Source organism: Nycticebus coucang, chromosome 4 (assembly GCF_027406575.1).
Source record: "Nycticebus coucang isolate mNycCou1 chromosome 4, mNycCou1.pri, whole genome shotgun sequence".
Taxonomy (NCBI): domain Eukaryota; kingdom Metazoa; phylum Chordata; class Mammalia; order Primates; family Lorisidae; genus Nycticebus; species Nycticebus coucang.
The window spans coordinates 15,014,714-15,033,769 of record NC_069783.1 but is presented as its reverse complement, the minus strand read 5'-3'; the positions used below and the strand labels follow the sequence as shown (position 1 = coordinate 15,033,769).

The window sequence follows — 19,056 nt, the reverse complement described above, 5'->3', positions numbered from 1 at the left end:
AGGGGCTGGCCGGGGCTTCCTCTGGTAGGGCATGGCCAAGTGGCCAAGGGTGAGAAGGGCCGGGGTTGCCATTCTGGGGGGGTCAGCGCCAGCTCCTGGGCGCGGAGGGCAGAGCCGGCTAGGAGCGGGGGTGGCCAGGACCAGCGTGAGGACGCCCGAGTGACAGCGGGGCGGGGTCCCCTGGGGCCGGGGCGGGGCGGCGCGCGGCCGGCTGGGGGCGGGGCGGGGCGGGGCTCCGGGGCCGTCTCGCAAACTGCGGCGGCCGCGGGAGAGGCGTCCACGGCGGCGGCGCGGCGGAGCGGGCGGCCGAGCAGGGCGGCGGCGACTGGGTGAGCTCGGCGCGGACCCGGCCGGGGCGCGGCGGGAGCGCGGTCTGGGGTCTGCGGGGCGGCGGCGCGGCAGGGCGGGCACCACTCTCCGGACCGTCCTTCCAGGCTCCCCATGACCCTACAGCCTTCAGGCGAGGGAGGGAGAGCAGAGCGTCTAATCCTTGAGTCCTTCTGCGCTTGCTGGCCAGAGGTCCATCTTTGTGCCCCATTGCCCCCTCTCTCCAAGGACAGCCTCCTGATCGTGTTTTTTTCCCAGATCATCCTCTTCAGTCCCTCAACCCATCACCCCTGCCCCCAGCTATCCTTACATCCAAAGATATTCTTGCAGAAGACCTCGACCATCTGCTGCCCTTCCCACCACCAGAGGCCCCGGCTTCTCACCACTCTCTAAAGCCCCAGAGGCAGGGTGACGCCCTCCCCATCCCTGCACACCTGGACCCTTCTGCTGCCACCCACCACAGAGGTTCCCGGCCAGCCGGCAAGCTGTGCTGCCTGAGACCCCAGCCCTCCTTGCAGTCACCCTCTCTCCTCCTCCGGAGCCCAGAACCCAGAACCCGAGGCTGGCGGGAGGGACTTTCCGATACTGAGCTTTGGGAACAATTTGACCCACTTCCCAAAAGGCTGGTCCCAAGCCAGCCACGCTTTTTGGTGGAAACACCTGTCTTGTCTGCCGTTTGAAGGGCCAAGAATGCTTCTGTCAAAATGGGCCAGGCGGTCCCTAGGTCCTTCTCTATGCTGCCCTGACTTGCTGGCCAAGTCCCCAGAGACCAGGCCAGGAGCTTTGTCATTTAAGGCCTCCAAAGGTATTTCCCTATCCCACACACACACCCATCCCAAGAATTCTCCCAGCCACTGCGTTGGGTGTAAAAGAACTGATGGGGCCACCTCTGGGGGCTCTGGGGCTGGTTTCATTTCCTGCACCCTGTTTACCTGCCTGACTTTTAGGCAGAGAACCCACGTCAGAGACAGGGGGCTGGAGTTCAGGGCCTTGGTCCCCCCATAGCTCTGTAGCCTCCTTCCTTTCCCTGTTAGAAACTTTCCCTTTTGCTACCAGCTAGTCTCTCCTCTGGTTGGAGCCTGGACCATCTGCATGGCATCAAGTCCCCAGGGCACAGAAAGCTGGGCTAGGACTTGTGCTGGGACATTATGAGGAACATCACGGGTAGCCAGGTCTGGGCTGGGGGGCCAGGGGTCTTACAGTGGGTTGTCATGGCTTTCACTGAGCTCCAAATGGGGTTCGAGGGCTTGGTTTGCAGTGAAGACAGGAGGCATAGCAGGGGCTGTTTTCCTTGCGTGTTTCTGACTGTCTTGTGTTGCTATGGTGACAGTTTTGCCTGTCTTCCTCCTGACTCTTCTGGGAGCTGGTTTTTATTGGTCTGTTGTCCTGTCTTTTATGGCTCTAATTTCTCCTTTCTACTTGCTCTGAAATAAACAGTCATAAACATGGCTCTGGGCCCAGGCTGGGGGCTGGCAGGACTTCACCTCCTGCTGGCCATGAGCTCCTGTGAGGGGAGACTAGGAAAGGGAAGTAGGAGAGACCCTCCACACACTCCCTCTGCCTCTCAGCTCTGGGAAGGGGCACGTAGTAGGTGCATACTGCCTTAGAGCTAATAATAAAGGTCAAATGTGATGAGGACCTCACTCATATTATTTCCTTTCATCTCCACAGTGTCCGTGAGGGGCAGGGTCTGTCTCACTTTGCAGATGAGGAAACTGAGCCCAGAGCAAGTGGGCTTTTTCTCTAAAAGTCACACTGATTTCAGCCCTCCGTGTTTATTAAATGAATGAATGGAAAAGTAATGGAGCTGCTGGGCTGATCCTGTCCCAAAGGGACCACAGAGCCTACCTTAGTTCAGCTCCCTAAACCTACACTCCAGGGGGCTCCTCAAAGGGGGTCCCCCCTTGCCCTGCTCCTGGGTGCACCAGTGAACTCCTGTGGAGGTGAGCTGCCAGGGAACTGCATATCCTGTCCTGGGTGTACGCTTAACCCTCGACAGAACTGCTGGGGACCCAAAGCAGAGCAAAGCCACTTGTGACTTCCTGTTTTTACTCAGCACCAAGAAGAATTCAGTTTGCTTTTACTCCCGGGGCCTAGATGCAACTGGATAAGTCAGGGATGCTGAGGCTAGCGTAGGACAAGGTGTTCAGAGCTTACTAGGGCCATAGGGTCCCTCACTGTCAGCTGGCACTGATACTCTCCAGTGGAGCTGTCTCCTCTCTTCCCTGCTGCGATTGCCTGTACTGCACTCTCTTCCACCCCTCTTTGTCTCCCATGTAAGTTGCTATGCTGAAAAAATATCCTAGTAGCGTGAAAAGGACAGAGAGTCAGCAGCCTCCATGTCAAATATTGGCCCTGGAGAAGTCCTTTCACTCATATGGGCCTCAGTTTCTCAATCTTTAAAACGAGGTCAACAGCATCTGTCCTATTAGCCATGTTTACTTCTTATTTTAGGATGGAATGGAATAGCCTCAGAGATTTCTCTGAATTCATTGAAAGGCTGAAGGACCATAATGTCCTAGCCCTGTTGGGATATCTCAGTGCTAAAGAGACTACTGAACCACTGTTCAGAGATTGAAAACTGATTTAGGAATAATCAAGTCATAAACTCCCAGTCTTTGAGACATTCTGAAAGTCATCTTTTTCAGCCTTGACAACGCATCAAATCCTTTAAGCGCCTTATATTTACTGAACATCTACTCCGCACCAAATGCAGTTTTGGGAAATGGGGATCTAAAAGATGAAAATGAACCCTATTCCTGTTTACAAAGAATGTAATCTGGTGGTGACGACAAACATAGAAAGAGATACTTGTAATATAGTCATGGAGAGGGTGCTAAGAGGAAAGACAGGCTGGTGCGGGGCCAGGAGAGTCACTTCATGAGGCCGCCATTAGGGTTGAATCCGGTAGGCTGTGCTTTGCAGCTGAAATACAGTTGTCCTCTGCTGACCGTTTGGCAAGCCCCAGTCCGCCCTCCCAGCCATGGAGAAGTTGCTGGAGAGGCCCTCAGCAGCTCCTCTGAGCTGGGCAAGGAAGAGGAGGCAGGGTGCCAGTCCTGCCTCGCTCTTTGAGTTTTGACTTGTCCACTCAGAGTAGCTTCTGGTTCTTACTTCATCTTGGTTAAAATCCTTTCTCAGGAGCTGCATGAATTACCTGACAAAGTGCCATAGTGACTGGGAAGAAAGTGGGCTTAGGAGTCAGGTAGTTCAGACTCCATTACTGCTGTGTCCTAGCTGTGGCTGAAGGTATATCTGACCTCAGTGGGCCTCATTTCTTATACCTGCAAAATGGTAGCAATTATACTTGCCTTCTAAGAATTAAATGCTTTTATGTATTTATAGGGTCTGGCATGGTGCCCGCCTCATAGTAGACTTGCTGTTATTTAGTTATATTGATTAGAAAAGACTTCTTGGTTACTGAGCCTCTGGGTCCTCTTACAACTGTGGTAGAGAGCTCTTTGGGTGGATTCTGGCCTTTTGAGATCCATTCATTATCTGGGAGGGTTAAAAATTGCCCACACTTAGGCCGCTAGCACTGCTCGTTAATCTTGAGGTTATCTCTCACCAGATAAGCTATGTCCTAGGATACCACCGCAGTGTGCAATTTACCAACACTTTTGTTTCTCAAAGGAGAACAAATTTTAAATGGAAACAAACTCCCTGATTTTCAGAAGCATATTCTGTCTATAAGAATACTTTAAAATGGGGTGGCGCCTGTGGCTCAGTCGGTAAGGCGCCGGCTCCATATACCGAGGGTGGCCCCGGCCAAACTGCAACCAAAAAATAGCTGGGCGTTGTGGTGGGCGCCTGTAGTCCCAGCTGCTCGGGAGGCTGAGGCAGGAGAATCGCCTAAGCCCAGGAATTGGAGGTTGCTGTGAGCTGTGTGAGGCCACGGCACTCTACCGAGGGCCATAAAATGAGACTCTGTCTCTACAAAAAAAAGAATACTTTAAAATGAATTCTTCATTTTTTTTTTTTTTTATCCCGGGCATGCCTAGTATCTTTTTCTGAAGTTACTATGAATACATATGTACATGTAGACATTTTCCCCATGTTATTACTACCATTCTGCCCCATTCGTATTATTGTCCCCATTTTACAGTTAAGGAAACTGGAAAAGTAAAGTCATTTGCACAATGTCTGGCAGCGACTAAGTGGCAGGACCAGAATTTAAAAGTAGGTTCTGGTTACTCTCTGTGCTTTCGTACACTGTTGTCATTTCCTTGGCTGGCATGCCGGTGACCTAAAATAATTGTGTTTGGAGAATGCAAGCAGATTTGAATGGGGTGGAACTGGTCAGTGTTGTAACTTAGACTCCTAGTAAATATTTAGAAACTTTATTAGGGTTTTGCTTTCAGCACAGCCTCAATAGAGTTTCTGCAGTTGGCTTGATATTTTTATCCTGTAAGTGATAAATAGGAGTTTGACACATCTAAGTTAAGGAAAAATGTTTGATGACGCTGGAAGTAGCTTCCTTTGCCCAAGAATGGACTGCTGGTTTGTCACTGAAATAAATTGAACTTCTCATCAGACCAAGATTTTATCACTGAACTTATCATAAAGGTGTGACAGTGCCTCTCAGGGACGTGGATACACGAGAAATGACAAGGTCAGGACATACGACTGGGTGGCTCTTCAAAAGCAAGGGTGCTTGGATTAAGTCTGTTGGTATAACTCACATCTAGGAAGCTGAAGGTATTGAAAAGCAATTATAGAATTGCTCACCAGCTTTATTTTATTTATTTATTTTGGTATTTTGGAAGCCTAATTTCCCTGGTAAGAAGCCTGTTGCCCCAATGAAGTCGAGTCCTGGAACTGGGCTCCATGTTTCTCGGCAGTGTGTTTGTTTACGAGGTCTAACTTAGCACTGCAGACAGATGCGTTTCTATTTGCAATTATCTCAGGGCCTGAGTCTGGTGTCTGCTTATTTAATGACTTCACTTTCTAATAAAAATCCTGTATGGCATAGATAATTAGATTTTTAAAATGAAACTGGGGAAATGGAGTGCCCCACAGAGTTTAATTTCAGTTTTATGATGGATCAAGCATAAAAATTAGATCATTCATTCCTTTAACAAATGTGTACTGGGTGAGTTCTTGCCCTGTGTTGCACTAAGATACAGGGACCAATATGGCGCTGTCCCTGCCCTCAGCTAGCTCTCCCTCCCTGGGGGAAGCAGGGGAAGACACAAGTGCCCAAGTGGAGCTCGACCCGTGTTCTACACAGTACAGTGTGCAGGGCTGGAGGCAGCGCCATTGTTTCCACTCTCCCCGCAACACAGCCCGTTTCCTTCCACATGGATGTGGTCCATGGAGCACCTGAATGACACCTGACATGTCGCTCAGAGAGGGAGCATGACAAGCACAGGTCCTGGAAAGCCGCCACTTGGCTGAGCTCCCAGCCGTGCCCCTCACTTCCTGGTGAGGCAGGAGAGGCTCTGGGCTTCAATTTCACTCTTGGTACAGTGGAAAGGTTGGATTTGATGACTTGAAAGGCCTTTTTGCATGGAGCCCAGTGATTCCAATGAAACCTTGGGCTCTTATCCCCGAGTGACAAGTGTGAAGAAGCAACCCTTGGCAGCATTGGGTAGCAGGTTGCTCAGAGCTGGCTGGAGTAGGGGAGTGGAAAATGTGTTGTCAAAGAATCCTCTCAAAGAGCAGAGAAACCTTACTACCCTGCCCAGCAAGGGAGCCCCTTTCTGATTGAGCACCATGATAAATGACCAAAGTCAAGGCTGAAGACAGTGGGGAAAGAGGGGACACAGGAGCAGAGGGAGTGCCAGCTTACTCCCCTGTTCCAGAATCTGCACTACCAGGAATGTGGAAGGGGGTTGACTTCACAGATGCCTTGGATACAGCAGTGTCCAAGTAAATGTCCTTTAAGAAAAAACAAAATGAAATAAAACTTCATTTGGTTTGATGATTCCTAGGTTTCCAAATAGATTAAAACACACACAGTGATCATGAAGAGCGGTGACTGGCACACACCTGTGCCGACACCCTTCAACCCTGTCCTTCCCTCTCCCACCAGAGGCGTGTTCTTCCAGTAGCCATGGTGAGGCTAAATCCCAGTCACCTTGTGTAGAGAGGCCCACGCTGTGGGCAGGGCAAGAACAGTGAGAGGGTCTGGGAAGACCCGGGCTCTTATGCCCACGCTGCCCACTCTCAGGGAGCCCAGGCTCTGACTGGTTGTCTTCTCTCTCTGAGCTTGTGTTCCCCTCGATAAAATGTGGGCAGCGTTGTGCACTGAGCCATCCAGGTATCGTCATCAGAATGGCAATAAGCATTTCATACCCACTTCTAACATTCCTCTGAAGAGCTTTTGAAACGGATATTATCTCCATTCTGTGGATGGGGAAACTCAAGTTCAGAGGTGTTAAGAAATTTGCATAATATCATCCTTTTAGTAAGGTGGCATAGCTGGTGTCTGAAACCATGTCTGTGTGCCTTCAAAGCCGGGTCTCTCTCTACCTCCTACTCTGTAAATAAGAGCTGTGCCCATGTGAGGGGCATGGAATTACTAAGCTTATATCTTGGCTAGAATACTCATCTCCAGGAGGTTTAAGTTCATGCTAGACAGAGGAGCCTCCATAACTTGCAATAGAATAAAATAAAATAAAATAAAATAAAATATAGCTTGTGTTTTAAGTGCTTCCCTGTGCCTTGCGCCTCTGTGATTGGCTGATGTCCTCCAGGGTCCGTCCTTCCTTTGTTCAGCCCATTTTTTGGAGGATGCCACTCAGCAGTGAGGAGCTGAGCCTGCAGTGTGTGCAGCCTATGGTCTGGCTGAGCTGTGGACCCCTCCCTGTCGAGGCAGGTGGTGCATAACTTACTCTTTCGGCCTTTCCCTGGGACAGCCTGCCGTCATGGGAGCACAAGAGAACGATGTTCTCAGCTTACAGAATGACAGGCTCGCCCATGGATGAACACCTCTGCTCTGCAGAAACTGAGACTCCTCTGTTCTGCAGAAACTGAGAACTGGTAGCTGGCTGGCTCAATGGGTGGAAAGAGAAGGTAGGAGGGAAGAAGGAAGGAAGGAAGAGAGGGAGGAAGGAAACAGGGAGCAAGGGAGGGAGAGTGGGAGAGAGAGAAACTAAGACCAGTTGCTTGGGACAAGAACTCAGCTATCAGAACTCTTTGAAACCCGGACAAGTGCCACGTGCTTCTGAAAGTTCTGGAGCACATGTTTGGAAGAAATAGACGTGGACTGGAATCTTGGCTCTTCCCTTGGACAAACGCCATAAGCTTGCTAAGTTTTCCAGTTTTTAAACTGAAGTTAGTGGTACTCGTGTCTGAGGGATATCGTGAGGGATATGCGAATTGAATCTATATCTGTCTCCCTTTTTGCCTGAGCTTTGAATAAAATCGGTTTGAAATTTTTTTGTTAGGTCCTCTAGGTTCCTCTTTGTTTGTTCTTCTGAGTGGGAAATGACATGGAACTTCTCCTTTCTCTGATAATATATTCCAAATCGCCCCTGACAAGCCCCCGAAAGTCTGCTGCTCTGGCTTCTATTTCTAGCTTGGGAACCTTCCTTTTGTACTTGACGTGAACCCAGCTCTGTTATTTACTGGGTTGCAGCAGTGAAGCACCACAGATACGCTATGACCCATCTCCTGATCCTAAGTTTTTTGCTTGTCTTTTACATGTGTACTTTTTTCTGGAATGTTGAGGTTTTAAATCTGGCCCCTCAAATACCTTCAGAAGTAATAAATGGGTCATAAGCTATTTTTTGCCACATACACGTTCCCTTATTTTTAAGTCCAAAAGGCTCTCAAAATGGCAATTTTTTTCATCATTCCATTTGGAAGCTAAAGTTGGCTCAATGTTACACCAGAGTATTTATAGCTTTTATTTATCCCACTCAAGATGAATGCGTTTTTTTTTTTTTTTTTTTTTTTTTTGGTAGAAAGATAAGTGATCCACACCCTGGTAGGTACCTAATAAATGGTTCAGGCACTCTTTGCTTTTCTAAAATTAAAAAAAAATTATGAATTAAGAAGCACATCTGAGCAAAGGGTTTCAAAGAAGGGTTTGCACATGTCTATTGCAAGAAAGCTGAAGGAGATCACAGGACCCATAAGATCCCAAGGACAAGAATAAATATCCTTCACATCTTTGGATATTAAGTGGTGTGGGGACATGGTTCATCTCACGCTTTATGGAAAGCATTAATGGATATTTTTATATTTTGTCAATTTAAATAATAGGAAACGAATTAAGTGACCTAGATTGGCACAAATACAACAACAATAAAAACTTTTAAGGACATGGGTTCCTCCAGAGTTTTACTGTCACAAAGTCATTTTAAAAGAAAACTTTCTGAGAAGTGAAAATACGCTGGGGATTTTTGATTGAGCATGGCTTATAATCAGATTTCAGCAGTGGCCCTAGAGAGGAAGGTAGAGGGAATTTTTAAATCTGACTCATCATTTTAGTTGTGCAAGGAGGAACCAGCGCTTGAAGAGTAAGCATGGGGAAGTGAAAAGCCCTACAGAGCGTGAGAAAGTCTTGGTTCTTATGTCAGGTCTGCTTTTGACTTGTTGGATGGACTGGAGCTTATTACTTGCCTTCCCCAGCCCCTTAGGAACTGAGTTTCTAAGTCATGCGTTGAGGCTAGGGCCCCAAAGGAGTTGGGCAGGGTGGGAGGTGCAGTCTGGCTGGCCGGGCCATGTGGCCTACGGGGCAGTGAGAAGCCTCTCTGAGCTCCGCCTTGGGTTCTTCCGGGCCCTGCCTTTGCTCCTCTCACAACACTGACCTTGCCTTCAGCTGGTTTGCGTAGATGCCTTCTGGCCCCAGCGCTTTCACTGCCATCCTATCACTGATGATCGGGATGTCTCTGACGTTGGGATGGGTGGCGTTGGTCGTGACGACAGTCACCTCAGTGGTTGCTCTGCTTTGGGGGGCTGACACTGAACTTTGTTGAGAGGCCCGTAAAAGTTTTCCACTGGGGAGCACAGGACCCAAGCAGGATGTGCCCAAGGAAATGGAATAGTTTGATAATACGGCTTGTGTCTGTGTGGACTTAGGTGTTTAAATATAGAACATTTAAGCAGAAGTAGCAACCAAACCATGGTTGCTGTCTCTCTATCTTGCTCTCTTTTCTCTAATGTTCTCTTTCTTTACCTCTTTGTCTTTTGAGTTTATGCTTAATGCATTGTAATTCTGACTCTTGCCAGGCTGAAAGCTTTAACATATCTTCCAGAATCCAATGAGGCTTAAAAAGTCAGTGACTCTGCCTCTCCCTGAGGACTCCCACTCTTCATCTGGAGTAGTGTCTTCCCCAGGAGACTTGACCACAGACAAGTGATTTCCACAGTTGAGAAATGACCTGGAATTTCAAGATCCTGAGGTCTTAGGTTTGCATAGATGGGAATTGGAAATAGGCTTTACGTGAAGGCATAATGAGGCCCTGAGATGAGGGTACCTCTGGGGGTGGCTGGTCCTTATAATTAGAGAGGCCTGGACTCCTGTGTATGAATGTGTGTGTGTGGTTTGTGAGTGGGGGTGAGTGTGAGAGTGTATGCATGTGCTGTGTGGGTGGGTGTGAATGTCAGCGTGAAATATGACCTGCATAGGTGTGTGTATGAGCATGCGTGTGTGTACATGGGCACGTATGTTGTGGGAGGATCCTTTCAGACCCAGCAAGGTGCTGCCCAGGGCGGGGCCCTTCCAGACACTGTCTGGACAAAGCTCTGCCTCAGGCCAACCTCTGGGCCTGTGTAGCTCGGGAATGGAGTTGGGTGATTGCTTAAGTCCTCCTGCAGGCTAAAGGGCCTTTTGTCTTTCAGGGACCAGTGACCAGCAAGAAGGGCAATTCAGACGTTAACTGGCAGAAGTAACCAAATTCCCTGTCTCAGGGAGAGCTGGCTAATGCTTCCGCTTCAGAAACACAAACTCCTGCGAAATCTTATTCTATACATATTCAGAAACAGGCAAATCATTTGGGTGCTAGTTTAAAAATAAAAATAAATGAAAGAAAAACTTAATATGGGTTTAAAAAAATAAAGGACTGAGAATATATTCAATTTTATTTACTAGTCAGTTGGGAGAAAGTAGGAAAAGATGATGAAAGTGAAAAGAAAAAGAAAGAAGAAAAACACAAAGGGAGAAAAACTGTGCCACCATTGCCTTGGCCCCTGTGTCACTCAGACACACTCTAGTCCCCTCATGTTTACCACCCCTTGAAGTTCAAGCTCTTTCAGGTCAAATCCAGACAGGGCTTCGCTGAGTCAGGAGACTGGGTGTGAGGGAGGAGAAGGCCCAGAGGAGGGGGCGTTGGGGATGGTTGCCTGGCTTTGCTTACTAAGCTGCTGAGGATCGGGAGGCCCACATGGTGGTGGGTCCAGGCAGACTCCTGGCCGCTGAGTGTGGCTCTGCTGCTAACTCCCTGCCTAACCGGTTGTGAGCCCATTTCCCTCTGTGAGCCTCAGTTCTCCACCCTCAATGAGTGAGTTTGATTCGACAAACCCTAAAGCAATTTCTGGGAGAAAGCCTGGCCCCATACTGGAGGCCCAGAGGCTTTCTTGAGATGGGAAGGAGCTTGTTCAACTCCGGACTTCAGCTACTATAGCTAAGAGCCCCCTTCCCCATTGACCTAAATTGGGGTTTCCTTCCACAGAGCCAGGGAGGGGGGTGAGTGTGAGCGCTCCCGCCCTGTGGATGAAACGTTACATGTATTGCCCCTGTTTTTTCCTACCTTTAAGCCACCTATGTGTCACCCCTCCTTCCCCCTTTCACACTGTACATGCCATCAATCATCTATGGGTAAGACCGGGGGTTGTGTAAATTTATCTGTTAAACCTCAAATTCAGGAAGTAGTTTGAGTAGCTCGTATCAACTAAAATAGCTATAGTGTACTTGCTGTTTTGCGGTGTATTCATGCAAATTATTATTTGTTTTTTCTAACCAGTGATTTGCAGGTTACCCAGTCCTGACGTGATCGCTAATTTTTCAAAGTATTTCTGAATTTTTAATTTTATTAATAATGGTGGATTACGCTATCCAACATGTATCTAGCATTTATTAATTTTAACTATTTTATAATCTTTTTGTATACATTTCTCACCCCACAGACAACCTTGCATGTTGCTATTTTTAATATTCTTTTGATGTTAAAGGCACTGAAGCTAAAAAAATTTGCCTTAAGACCTAGCACTGAAGGTGGAACACAGGTTTTGGTTGAAGTCTGCCTGGCTCTAAAACTTCTTCACGTTTCCACACCACACAGCTTACGCTGCATACAGGCCACAATTTTTTTTTTTTTTAAAGAAAATAAAATCCTTTTTTTTTTCTTTTACCATGACTGGAGTCTCTTAAACCTCAGAAAATATAATCATAGCTTTATTTCATTACTTTTCCTGGAATGAAGTCCCAGAGCTCTACCTACCCTAATGTAACTTTCATGTAAGTAGTATATTCTGTTTCTGTTCAACAAACTTTTCCTGGGTGCTTCTGAAGCACCAGGCACTCTGCTAGAGACTTCTACATGTGTAATTTGATGGGAGAAGAATCTGTGGTCTACATTGTAGAGAGGGCACAACTAAGACTTAGAGCAATGCTATGATGTACCTGAAGGCAGATAGCAGATGGAAACTGTGGCTTGCTTTGTGAATTAATGCTTCACACAGTTCAGTGGTAGGGTGCTTGGTATTTTGCCTTGACCTGGAACTGAAGCACCCCTTGTTGAATAAGGAGATTGATTTTTCCAGCTGCCCCACCAGTTCCCACCTCACTGGGCTGGGCTTCCCCACTTTCTGTCTGCTGGTCATAACTCAATCTGGTGGTTGCAGAGAAAGGCAGCTTCCTCTTGTCCCTTGCCATGTTGCATCACCCTGCACCATTGCTGGCTCATTTTAGATCACCCAAGCTCCTTTTTTAGTTTCATGGCTCATCATAGACATGCAAATACCATGCATTAGCTCCGTATTATGAAAAAAATCTCTCTTCACAGGAGATTGTCCTTTTTCCAAATGCCCTTTCTTTATCTGGACAGATCCTTTGAGATTCACTTCACTTTCTTTATCTGGACAGATCCTTTGAGATTCACTTTAAACCTTCTCCAGGTCCCCACCAAATTCATGCATCCATCTGTCCATCCATTTATTCCACGAGTATTTGTTGACCACCCATGATGATCAGGCATGTCCTCTCTGGGCCAGTTTCTGGGGATTCAGCGGTGAACCAAACAGGCAGACTCCCTGCCCCTGTGGAGCTCATGTTCTATTGCAGAAGGGAGACCATAAACACATTAACAGGGTAAATGTATATTATGTTAGATTAATCTCCATGAGGAGAAGTGAAGCAGGGATGGGTGCACAGAGCAAGCAGTGGGTAGGGGGAGGTTTGAGGAAAGAGATGCTGCTTTGAGTTGGGTGGTCAGGGAAAACCTCACGAGAAGGAAATGGGAGACAGAACCAGGTTGGATAGTCAGGGAACACCAAGTGCTGAAGCAGAGGCTGGGTGTGCCTGGCCTGTTAAAGGGACCGCAAGGAGCCCGGGGGCCATAGCTGAGTATGCAAGTGTCTGGTGGCAGGCAGTAAGGTTGAAAGACAGCTCGGACCAGCCTGTGCAGGCTCTGGCCTAGAGCTAGCGCTGCACCTGGCTGTCCCTGGTTCACTGGCCTCCTCTCACACTGGCCTGTGCACCTTGCAGGGCTCCACCTCTAGAGCGTAGTGGAAGGCCCAGGACAGAGGGAAAGCTCAGCTGCTATGAACACCTTTGCTCCTTTTATTTTCCTTTTTTTTTTTTTTAAATGTCAGTAGTTCTAGTTAAAGATAGATAAACAAGGGAATTTTGAAGGAATGCTGACTCTAAATCCCATTTAACCAGTTCCTTTCTGAACAACCATCAGATGGGTGGAATTGCTAAGGAAAGAAGAAGGTGTGTGTGTCGGGGGTTGGGGGGGGAGCTAGAAGTGAAAGTCATGGAGAGGAGAATGTTAATTAGAGTCCAAAGAAAGAGGGTTTTTCCCAATCCCTGGGGAGTAATAGCAGGCCCCGGAACCCTGCTGGGGACTGGTGTTTATAAAAAGTGACCGCAGGCTGCAACAGGGAGGCTCTCAAGAAACCCTCAAAGCGTGTCGGGATTTCAGCCAGAATGTTCCACTCTCCACTTTGCTGACTCAGAGGGTAGCAGGGGAAGTCCAGGGGACCTGGAAGGCTGTGCCTCTGGAGACCTTTCTACAAAGAAAAATGCCTTCACGCCAGGCAGGGTGTTTCTCCTTGCTGAGAGGAATGCTGGTCTCTGAGAAGTTTGCTTTTCTTTTAATTCAAGAAAAAAATCCTAGGAAATGAAGAGAGGCTACAGCAAGCGGAGGGTGAGGGCTAAGGTGAGCATTGCCCTCCTGCGGTGCCAGGGTCAGGGCGCCATGCTGCCTCTCCAGCATGCATGGGGTGAAAGGGGGTTATAGCAACCTGTACCAACTTAGACCAGGTGGGACAAGTCCCCAACAGGCTTAGATGGGGTAGCAGTTAGTGAAGTTTGAAGCTGGGGGACACTCTGAAGTCTGGGGAAAGCCCTTAGGGCATTTTCACAAGAGAGGAAGGAAACTGGATTTCCAGCCAGGGGTATTTGTGTTTGTGTGTGTGTGTGAGAGAGAAAGAGAGAGAGAGAGGGAGAGAAAGAGAGATTGAGAGAGAGAAGTGTATATGCCCTAGGTATAAAACTGTGCAGTATTCATTAATGAATTAGTGAAAGTTGGGGAGGAAAGTTATTTGCTTTCAGCTGGTGAGTCAGGAGGTGGACTTGCTTAAAAATAATAAAAAGAGAAAATACAAAGATCTGTCTTTCCCTTGTTTACCAACAGTTTCTTGAGACACAAATAAGGGTTGGCAGGTGCTGGCCCGGCATCAGTCCTGCTGGAAAGCCAGCCTGCATGGGGCCTGCATGGGGCCTGCACGGGGCCTGCACGGGGCCTGCACGGGGCCTGCATGGGGCCTGCATGGGGCCTGCATGCCTATCGGCCTCCTAGGAGAACCTGATTTGAAGGTAACGTGGGATAAGATCACTGGAATTGCCTGGATTTAAATGAACGTTGCCAGCTGTCAACTGAAGAAATTAAAAAACAAAAACTCAGTGCCTGATATTAAAAGAATGAAGAGTTAATTTTGTGTCTCCCAATGGCCAGGCAAGTCGCTGCCTTCCTGGGCCTCCATCTCCCTGTCCTCTGGTGAAGCTAACCTTCCTCCCTAGTTCTGTCCCTCTCAGGGGTATTTTGAAGTCAACACGCTTTGAAAACAAGTGAAAAGCTCTGTACAAATTGCAGGGCGTGAATAACATGCCTGCAAGGGACCTGTGTTCACAGGTGATACCTGGTGAGAGGTTTCTGAGGAAGGCTTATGTTTGCTCACAAAACATTTGTTCACAACTCGATTTTTATCAACTTTGCATATCCTTGTTTGTTCCCAAACGTCTGTTTGGATTTTCCTCCAGCTTTCAGAATTAAACTTCCTGATTTTCTATTAGTATTTGATTTCTGCAATTCAGCATAATGCTGTAAAAGCATAAGCATGTCAGTGTTTACCTACTTACTAGAAGGCAATTGTTTAATATCATTGATGAGACAGGAACAGAAGGCAGTGGCCAGGATTGCTGCTCCAGATACCAGGAAGCTGGAGTGCTGAATGCAGAAAGTGTCTGTAGGTACCAAGGGGCAGGAGGTGTCAAAAGTCAGCTTGGCTTGGGTGTGGTAGAAACCGGTGGTGTGAATTGTCATGGAAAGCCACATGTAGGGGCGCTCCCAACCTCCCCTAGAAAGGGATGTTGAAAATTGAGCTTTCTGGTAAAAAGATCACCTTCTGCAGAAAGCCTTCCATATACGTCAGCAACCTGGGGCAGATTGCATAGGGAGAGCCTGAAATGTGTCTAAATAAATGATGAAGGTGACTTACTCGCCCCCATTGAAAGGAGTATTTTTCAAAAGTAAAAGTAAGAGGGAAGACAGAGAATAAAGCAGAGAAAAAGCACAATACGGTTTGAATTTAAAACAATATGAGCAAGAAAATTGAATTAGTCACTCATGTCAGATCCTGTTTGCTTCTGTCCTGAATTACTACCTCCCTGGCTAGGCATTAAGGTCAGCGTCTCTTTATGTTTGAATTTCCTGGTGAAATAACACAGCCTTCGATTGTTGCCAAGCCCCGTGCCGGTTCCAGGCATGTGATGGGCTTTCCGGGAATGTTTGTCAGGGAGCTGCTACGGAGGTGGTCTGTTGATGTCGGCAAGCCTTTCCCTGGCCAGAGAGGAGCATCCACTCTCCCTAAGACCTTCAGTGAGACCACATGGAACCACTCAGCCTTGGGATACAAGAGCTGAGGCTACTGGTGCATTCAGTTTAATGGGATAGATGCCCTGTCCTTTGGTTGTGTGTTTCTTTTTGGGGTGCTCTTGTTTTTTTGCTACATCACCCCTGATATCAGGAACTTGCCCAGAGAGCAGTGAATCCTTTATGATTTGCCCATGGTTTAATCCATTTGCAGTTTGCAGAAGGATTTTTGCATTAAAGGTGAGTCAAGTCCTGTTTTTAATCTCACTTAGCTATCATGACGTATACAGTTTTCTTCCCCCTCCTGTCATCTCTTTGCTGTTTGATTCTGGAATGTCACATAAGCGCTCTTAGGTCTCGGGAACTTCATCCATAAAATGCATGTAATTCTTTCTTTACTGACTTCACCATTGTACCTGTGAATATGAAATGATTTAATCTGAGCCAATGTGTGTATTAGTCAGTTTTGCCACAGTAAGAAACAACCCCCAAATCCCTGTGGTGATAGCAACAGGCATCTTGCTGCGTCACCTATCAAGGCCTTCAGGTTGGCTTTGGTGGCACTGCTCCACGTTGCTCCTCATTCTGGAACCTGGGCTGAAGGGGCAGCTGCTTCTGTCCCACAGGCTCAGGACAGAGAGCAAAGAGCAAGCAAGGTGGGCAGACAGTTAAGACTATTCTTGAGACTACTTTTCTGCTGGGATGTAGCATTCTTTGTTCCAGAAACTCATATTCAGTCTGCTAGTCAATGTGAATATCCAAGGCCAATATCGATTGTATCCCATCCCAGCAGAGCAACCAGCAAGGCTGTGCTGAACAGTGGGCCCTCAGTATGTGTGGGGGATTTGTTACAGGACCCCCAACCCCAAATGCTAAAATCCCAGGGGATTTGCATATAACATAGGCACACCCTCCTGTATATTGTGTTAAATCTTCTTTAGATTACATAGAATAACTAAGACAATGTAAATGCCATGTAAATGGTTGAACTTATAACACTTAATGCAATGTAAATGCTATGTAAATAGTTGTTATACTATGTTGTTTTTATTTGTAATGTTTTTTATTGTGTCTTTTTTTACATTTTTTTAAAGTTTTGTTTTCTTTTTCTTTTTTTTAAAGACAGTCTCACTCTGTTGCTCAGGCTAGAGTACAGTGATGTCATCATAGGTCACTGCAAATTCCTGGGATCAAGTCATTCTCCTGCCTCAGGGTCCTGAGTGCCTGCGATTACAGAGGCACCACCTTGCCTGGCTAAAATTTTTTTCTATTTTTTGTAGAGATGGGAGTTTGACATGTTTCTAAGGCTGGCCTTGAACTCCTGGCCTCAAGTGAACCTCCTACCATAGCTTCCCAAAGTGCTAGGATTACAAACGTGAGCCACTGTGTCTGGCCCTTTTTTCCTAATGTTTTTGTTCTGTGGTTGGTTGAATCTATAGATTCAGAGCCCACAGATGTGGAGGGCTGATAATGTAATCTTTTACAAGTGAGGAGATAACACAGTCTAGCCCATACAGTGTAAACCTATTGCACAAGAAGTGAACATTACGTTTTTAGTAAAATAATATTTGATGACATACTAGGAATGGAGTTTGTATCTGGTGTTGATATTTTAGTGAGAAATATCATGTTCAAATGTAGCAGCTCCATGGTGGAAGTATTTTTGTGTGTTCACTCCTGGGTCTTAGGGTTAAAGCCTGGACCCTGCCTGACAATTAGTAGGCATTCCGCACACACTGGTTGTTCTGCATAAATTCATGAGGTCACAGCTGCTGCAATACCCTGGGAACCCTGGAAAGTCAAATATGATTAAAGTCTCTGCACCCTATTTAAGATCAGAAAATTTGTCAAAGTGTGTATTTCAACCATGTGCTAGAAAGATAAAGCGGTTTATCAGTTTATGGATTAAATTCAAATATAATCACATCCTTGAAACCTTTTTTTCCCCTTCTCCTGGAACTCATGTCATCATGTCAAAGACCTCTAGTCACACAGTCTGAAGTCCCCACAGTCAGGGTCCCCACATTGTTGATGAGCAGGAACCCCAACTGGGGCAGTGACCACACAGTGCTTTTGACCACTGTTGCCTCTTCTTTGAGGCTGTCCCAAACACCTGCAATTCCTTATATTCTTTTTGCTTTTGTTGTTGTTCCTACTCTGTCTTCCTGGGAGCAAGGGTAACCTTTTAAATACAGAGAAAAGAAAACTAAGTCATCAATCTGCGAAGACAAGGCCAAAAGCCAGGCAGTGAGTTGAGTGGATATTGCTCTCAGCAAGGTAAGACCCCCTGGGCCACCTCTTCTCTACTCAATAGCATAACCTTGGACAAGTTACTGGGTCTCTCTGGCCCTCATTATTCATATCAATAAAATGGGTATAATAATAATAGTGTTTCCTCTTTGGGGTGCTATGAGGATTTAAAGAGGATATAAAGCATTTGGCACCTGGGTGCTTGGGGGACCAAGTGGGCTTTCTGGTTTGACAGGGCGTCTAGGCAGTTTTGGGGCTCAGACTGAGTGGTGGTGGGTCAGAAAAAAGCATTTGCAGGGGTGTTGTCTTTGTCACATGGCAGCCTGGGTCAGACAGAGGTGTGGGGGTCTCTGGGTGGGAAGTGCAACTTGGGAAACACGTACAGAGCTACATCTCAGGACAGCAGGCTCTCAGTATTGCCGTCAAACAACAAACCACAGATAAACCACTTGGTAGAGGGCACCTTCTCCACAGGTAATATCCTCAGAGTCATCGCACACCATCATTAGCTATGTCCCTCTAAGACCTTGATTAGAGAATATTATAAAAGCCCAGTGTGAGTTGCAATGTGAACTTGAAAATAATAAACGATAATTCCATTTTTATTCCATCATTGAGATTTACCTTTTTAAAGCAACTTTGTTAGAGAAAATGGAGCTATAGGCCTTATTTACCTGTTAATCATTTCCCCTTCTGCTAGCATTAGTGGGGAAGACAATCTGTGTACAGCTCTGACGACCTGTGTTGTTCAAGGGCAGGAGGGGACTGATTTCCAGGTTTGTTCTTTACCCAGCCTGTCTCCCCCAATCTTCATAATAGTCCTGGGAATTGCATTTCACTGTCTGTGCCTATTTTGTGGAAGAGCGAACTAAGGCTCAGAGGTGTGTCTGCTTGGTTGTGGTTATACAGATGGTAAATGGAGTACGTGCAGCTCAGAGCAGGTGCCCTTAGCATTGCTTAGGATAGTGGTCAGTGGGTGATCTAAACAAGCTTTCTTAGGACACTTTATCTTCCCAGATGCCTGGGCCAAAGTGGGTGAGTGCTTGTGTTTATGAAAACCTTTATGATGTGGCTCAAAAAGGTTGTGTGAGGATGGTCCTGGTGGTCACGAGAGGTTCACTGTATGGAGCCTAATCGCCTCTGCCCACTCCCACTAACAATGCAGGAGCACGGGGAGTGTGGGCAGCTCAGGGTTAATCCAGTGGGTGAGTTCCTC

General features: G+C 47.0%; 1 protein-coding gene across 1 annotated transcript in view; it reads left to right on the top strand.

Moving 5' to 3' along the window:
* The first annotated feature begins 231 nt into the window (after window positions 1-231).
* Window positions 232-19,056, top strand: part of CYRIA (CYFIP related Rac1 interactor A) — a 104,226-nt gene continuing 85,401 nt past the window's right edge. The window contains exon 1 of the mRNA XM_053588521.1: window positions 232-329. The gene's annotated coding sequence lies outside the window, so the exon portion shown is untranslated. The remainder of the gene's footprint in view (window positions 330-19,056) is intronic.